The sequence below is a fragment of the Bombina bombina genome, chromosome 1 (assembly GCF_027579735.1).
Source record: "Bombina bombina isolate aBomBom1 chromosome 1, aBomBom1.pri, whole genome shotgun sequence".
Classification (NCBI taxonomy): domain Eukaryota; kingdom Metazoa; phylum Chordata; class Amphibia; order Anura; family Bombinatoridae; genus Bombina; species Bombina bombina.
Window position 1 is genome coordinate 1050276930 of NC_069499.1, and position 6745 is coordinate 1050283674.

A 6745-nucleotide genomic window follows, 5' to 3' on the forward strand; every position below is an offset into this window, starting at 1 on the left:
AGGATTTGGAAACCTTAGTATAGGTGCTGTGGTAAACTTGAGTTTCAAATACTCAAAAGCCTTTTGTGCATCTTGATTCCATCTAAAAGGTACGGTGGACTTCGTTAGCGTGGTTAACGGTTTGGTGAGTTTAGAGAAATCTTTTATAAATTTGTGATAAAAATTCGCAAAGCCCAAGAATCTTTGGACTTCTTTTCTAGACTTAGGACTGGGCCAGTCTTTAATGGTTTGTATCTTTGATTCCTCCATGTGAATACCTGATGAGGTGATTATATATCCAAGAAAAGCTATGTTCTGTGAATTAAAGATACACTTTTCGGGTTTGACATAGAGGTGGTTGTCTCTTAACCTAGAAAGGACTTGCCTAACATGTAACACATGTTCGGATAGGGTCTTAGAGTATATCAATATGTCGTCTAGATATATGACTATGAAGATGTCTAAGATATCTCTAAACAGGTCATTTATTAGGTATTGGAAGGTGGCTGGGGCGTTGCAGAGCCCGAAAGGCATGACTGTGTATTCATAATGGCCGTATCGGGTCCTGAACGCCGTCAGCCACTCATCCCCACTTCGTACTCTGATTAAATTATATGCCCCTCGCAGGTCCAATTTCGTAAAGAATTTGGCCCCTTCTAATCTTTCGATTAGTTCCGGAATCAAGGGTAAGGGGTACCTGTTTTTTATGGTGATCCTATTGAGTTGTCTGTAATCTATGATGGGCCTTAGGGAGCCGTCTTTGTTTTTGACAAAAAATATTCCGGCTCCCGCCGGCGAGGTAGAAGGGCGTATAAACCCCTTCCTTAGATTATCCTCCAAGTAGGATTTCAAGTGTTCGAGTTCCGTTTTGGAAAGGGGGAAAATGTGACCACAAGGTATATCCGCTCCTGCTACTAACTCTATAGGGCAGTCATACTTCCTATGTGGGGGTAAGGTCTCAGCCTCAGTTTTGTTGAAAAGGTCCATGAAATCCCTATACTCACTAGGTATATTGATTCCTGAGTCTACCTGGGTGGTGTGGAGGATGGCAATAGGAAAGCATGTAGTGGTGCAATATTTAGAGCTGAATGTGAGTGACAGTGTGTCCCATGAGATATAGGGGTTGTGTAAACTTAACCAGGTCAATCCCAAAATGACAGGTGATACTGGTGAAGCAATGACATCAAAGGATATATATTCCCTGTGATGTTCAGTAGTAGATACCAACAAGGGAATTATTTGAAATTCAACAGGTCCTGAGGAAACAATCTTACCATCTATACCACGCAAAAGAATGGGAGACTTTTTCTGCACCAGTGGTATTTTATTTTTATAAGTGAATTCCTTATCTATATAACATGCTGTAGCACCAGAGTCAATAATGGCTGGAACGTTGACTCGTAGGAGATCCCACTGTAACAAAAGATCAAGTTTACAATACGTCGTGGTAGATTCATGTGTATTACAGCAGGAGTAGGTGGTAACATTCTTACCCTTTCGTTGTTTCTGCAAAGAAGGACACTCTCTCACTGTATGCTCGTCTGAGGCACAATATAAACATAGGTTGTTCTCACGTCTTCTGTTTTTCTCTTGAGTAGATAGGGGCCCCTTCAGGAAACCAATATCCATAGGCTCTGATGTTGTTTTACTAGAGGCATGAGGTGTAGGGTTTGAATAGTGTTTCTTGTAGTGTGTCTCTGGGTAAGCCCTCTCATGCATACGTTCTCTGAGACGTCTATCTATTGTAATAGTGAGATTTATAAGTCCTTCTAAAGTGGGGGGTAAATCTATACGAGACAGCTCATCTTTGATAGGCTCAGATAAGCCAAGCCTGAATTGGTTTTTAAGAGAAACATCATTCCATTGGGAATCTTTTGCCCATTTTTTAAAATCTGTGATGTACTCTTCGACAATCCTTTTTCTTTGTTTCAAAGCTCTAAGTGCTGTCTCAGCAGTTTGTTGCTTAAAAGGATCTTCATATAACTGACCCATAGCTGTTAGAAAGGCATCAAGTGAATTTAATATAGTGTCGTTAGACTCAAAAAAAGTATTGGCCCATGTGCGGGGTTCACCTCTCAAATAGGAAATGACAGTCAAAACTCGTGACCTGTCATTTGGATATGTTTGGGGCTTAAGTGTAAAAAGCAAAAGACAGGCATTTTTAAAATCCCTGTATTGGGACCTGTCACCAGAAAAATTTCTCAGGCTGACTTATTTGGGGTTCTGAGGAATGTATTTTAGGCTCTATATATTCCTTAATATAAGCTTTAAGGGCGCTATTTTCTGCCTTTAGTGTAGATAGCCCCTCTGTGAGTAAGTCAACTTTTTGATTTAAAGTCTGCATGCAGGCAGTCATCTCAGCTGGGTCCATTTGTACGGCTTGTTATTCTGTCAGGTTCTGTATGATTTGCTAGGTGTTGAGAATAAAATCATACAATGAGGTTAAGAACCGCAGCTGCTGAGATTTTAACTATGTATTTGTAAAAAGTGGGTGGTATGTAGCAGGTAGAGATTCTGATGTATGACATGAACTACCACCTGTGATAGTGTCAAACATCAGATAAATCAATTTGCAGAGATTTGATATCAGGGGTGTGAGTGAGAGGACACTATTGTTACTCCATGTGTCAAATACACTGAAATTATGTAACAGAGTCCCTCAGACTATAACCCATATATAGAGATTATATAAATTAAACATATGATAAACAAATTGAGCAACATATATATGTGATAATACAGCTGTACAGTTAATCTAGAGAATCTCACTTAGATATAAATAAGCATGAGTGAAAAAATAGCAAGCAAGGAAAAAAAAGAATTTGGTCTTGGAAATGCAGCAGTGCACAAACGTTGCGGTATGGGAGCAACCTTCAAGTTACAATTCTTAAATACCTGTGGTGGGGGAAACCCCTAAGAATGCCCAGGGTAATTCCAAAACTGGAGATAGTTTCACGGGCTGCTGAGGGTCCGGTAAAGTTGGAGCTTTGTTTCTCTGTGGTCGGCGTGTGACGTCACGCACAGTGATCCGATGAAGATCCGGCTCTACAGTTAGAGACTGAGACAGTTGTTAGGAAGGGAGCAGGAACTAGCTTAGGCTCAGGATAATACCGTAAGCTACCAGGAGGCGGCAGACGGACAATAACAAGCAATAGGATAAGTAAGTAGGTGCTATATATAGGCAGGTTAATCAAGCAGTGTTATTTTTAAAAGGACAATTACTTCAGTTAACTGCAACACAGATGATCCTGACAGCCCCTTAGTCTTAAGACCGCTGCTTCTTAACTCATCCGCCACCTCTGAGGTGGCTGAGGTGGCGGATAGCAATCATCCCGATCGGATACGATTGGGATGATTGACACACCCTACTAGCGGCTGATTGCACGCAAATCTGCAGGGGGCAGCATTGCACAAGCATTTCACAAGAAATGTTTGTGCAATGATAAATGCTGACAGCGTATGTGGGGCAGATATTCCCATTTAGGTATATTTCTGTGCCACTATTTCGCCGCCAAATTTGATCATATTTAAAAAGAATTACTGTTAACTCTTTCACAAACTTTGGGTTTTTCACTGAAGTTATTTACATATAACTACTGCAGTTATGAGACAAATGGTTGTAAAAGCTTCTTTGGTGTCCCCTTTGTTCAGAAACAGCAGACATGCATGGACTTGGTAATTTTTTGGCAATTAGAAGGGCGCTAATTTCAGCTGTGCACCACACTGAAATTCCCAGTAGTGAAGGGGTTATTGAGGTAGCTTGTAATGTAAATTTTAACTGTAGTGCAGTCTACCCTCTGACTTGACAAGTTCCAACCCCTGATCCCTACCTGATGCCTCCCAAACAGCTCTCTTCCCTCCCTCACCCTCCACTGGTTGCCACCATCTTAGGTACTTCCAGTATGCAGTTTAGGGAGAGTATTTTATTTATTAATTTCTGTAGTGTAGGGAAACCTCCTCACCCACCCAACTTCCTTGATCCCTAACAGCTCTCTATCCCTCCCCGCTCTCACTAGGTGCCGCCATCTTTGCTACTGACAGCTGTCTACAAGTTCCTCTCCTGGTAAGTACTGGATAGGTTGGGTCCAGACAGTATGTTTCTCCTTAGTTATTGTACAAGTGAATAATGGATGCATAATTAATAATTGAATCAAATATTTATCCATATGCATGAAATTTGCATACACTGTGCCAATAATGTCAGATACAATACTGACTCCCCTTTGATACAGAAAAGCTCTTCAGACTTACCGCTCAGGTCCTGTTCTTTTATGGGTCTTTTTTGAAGCTATAAATCTATGATGGAGCTGCTAAACGGGAACACTGTCTCACAGATGCTGTTCATTCTCCAATTTTTAACTCTGATCCCTATGCTTCAACCAGATATTTTCTATAAATTAGTTATTTTACTTGGCACTGTAGGATGACTTGCTAAAAGATCAAATGCGAATAGAACACCATGCTTCCAATTATTAAGTAAAATTTTATCAATTATAAACTTAAACCAGGTTTCTTCTGAATTTAAAAAATCATTAGTTTTGCTCACTTTACCACATGGATCAGAGAGGCCATGTACCCAAACATTTTCATCCAATGGTGTACTGACATCCTCGGAATCTGTTAAAGGACTGAAAAATATTTTTACAGAATTTTGATCTTCGACTAGGGCAAGTAAACTTAAGTGTTGAACTGAGTACACAGAACAACCAGATTTTTTGTAGGCAGAAGATGGCCAACTGTAATCCTGGATAAAGTGCAGTAGACTATCCCTTTGCTGGAGAGCTTGGTCACTTGTTCTTGCAATAAAAAGAATGTTGTTTAGATTATTATTTTCCTTAATTTATAAAGTGCTAACATATCTGCAGAATTGTCCGTGGGTACAAAGATACAATACTTGTAAGAGACAAGACAAAATTTGACAAACAAATACAGGAGGAATTTAGGGCCCTATTCCCATGGGAACTTACAATCTAAGAAGGTAGGAGGGTGAGATACAGGAAGTTGATATGTGCGATTCGGTTCGATTCGGAAATTCTGAAAATTCGGCAAATTCGGCGATTCGGATCGAACCGAATTTCCGAATTAAAATTCTGCCGAATTTTCCAAATCGAACCGAATTAGTTTGAATCGATTTGTAAATTCGGGATGGCCATTGGATTACACTAGTATTGTACAGTATGTTAGGTTAACACCTAATATACAGTATAATACTAGTCTAATCCCACCTAACACTTACCGAAATGCCAAATTTCAGAACCGAATCGAACCGAATTCAGCAGAATTTTTTCGAATCCGAAACGAATCGATTCAGAATTTTCCAAATTCGAATCGATCCGAACCGAACTTCGAAAAATTCTGAATCGATCCGAACTGAACCAAATGTTTTCGCCATGCACATGTCTAACAGGAAGTGAGAACTGCAAGGATGAGAATTATGTTAACACAGAGTTCCACGAGAGCAATTATTATGTAGGTGGAATTAATTTGTTACTGAGTGGTAAGCTTCCCTGAACAAAAATTTATTTACTGAGCGTTTAAATGAAAGCAGATTAGGGGAAAGTCTGACAGTGCGAGGAAGTCTGTTCCAGTGGGTTGGTGCCGCACAAGAGAAGTCCTACAGTCTACTATGGGAAGAGGTGATGATAGAAGATGCAAGGAGCAGGTCATTGTTGGATCTTAAGGTGTGGGTTGGAGTATATTTGTTGATTATTGAGGACAGGTAGTGGGGAGCGGCATTGGTAAGGGTTTTGTAGGTAAGGGTGAGAATTTTTAATTTAATTCTGCTGTGAATGGGGAGCCAATGAAGGGACTCGCAACGAGTTTCAGCAGATACAGAGCGGCTGGAAAGGTGAATTAGCCTGGCAGAGGCATTTAGGATGGATTGAAGGGGGAGAGGCAGGAAAGATGAAGGCCAGTTAGTAGGTTATTGCAGTAGTCAAATTGGGAAATTACAAGGGAGTGGATAAGTTGCTTAGTGTTGCAGTGTTCAGAAATGGATACATTTTGGAAACATTATGTAGGAGGTTGCACCAAGATGAAGGGGGTGAAGGACAGATTGTAGTGTAAATCAGAGGCTGCAGACTAGAGTTGATAGGCAGATAGTAATGCCATTGACAGTGATAGAAAAGTCAGAGATTGGAGTAGAGCTAGATTGGGGAGGGGGATTAGAAGGAGCTCAATCTTGGAGATGTTAATCATTAAGTGGTGAGAGGCCATCCAGAAAAAAAATACAAGATAAGGAGTCACTGGCATGAGAAAGGACAGATGGAGAGGAAAGATAGCACTGGTGGAGAGGTAGATGGTGTCTTTATCATAGAGATGATATCTGAAGCCATAGCTGTTGATAAGTTTACCCAGTGAACAAGTATACATGGAAAAGAGTAAAGCACCCAGGACAGAGTCTTGAGGTACTCCAACTGACAGAGGTATTGAAGAGGAGTCGTCACCAGAAAATGACACAGAAAAGGACCTGTTAGAAGGATAAGAGTGTATCCAAGAGAAAGCTGTGTCACTGAGACCAAGAGAACTGAGAGTCTATAGGAGAAGGAGGTGGTCAACTGTGTCAAAGGCAGCTGAGAGGTCAAGTAAGATAAGTATAAAGTCGTGGCCATTACTTTAAGCAGAAAGAAGATCATTAGTAACCTTGGTGAGGACAGTTTCATTTAAGTGTTGGGGATGGAAGTCAAATTGCAGGGGGTCAAGAAAGGAGTTAGAAGACAGGAAGTGGGTTAGGTGGTCGTAAAATAGTTTTTCCAGGAGTTTTGAT

The 6745-nt window shown here is 40.6% G+C and overlaps 1 long non-coding RNA gene across 1 annotated transcript; it reads right to left on the reverse strand.

The window, feature by feature from the left end:
* Positions 1-1282: 1282 nt before the first annotated feature.
* On the reverse strand, positions 1283-1694 carry LOC128641048 (uncharacterized). Its single transcript, XR_008399429.1, has 2 exons — positions 1473-1694; positions 1283-1392 (listed from the first exon to the last, which is right to left on the reverse strand). It is a non-coding gene; the product is annotated as an uncharacterized LOC128641048 (long non-coding RNA).
* Between the last annotated feature and the right edge of the window lie 5051 nt (positions 1695-6745).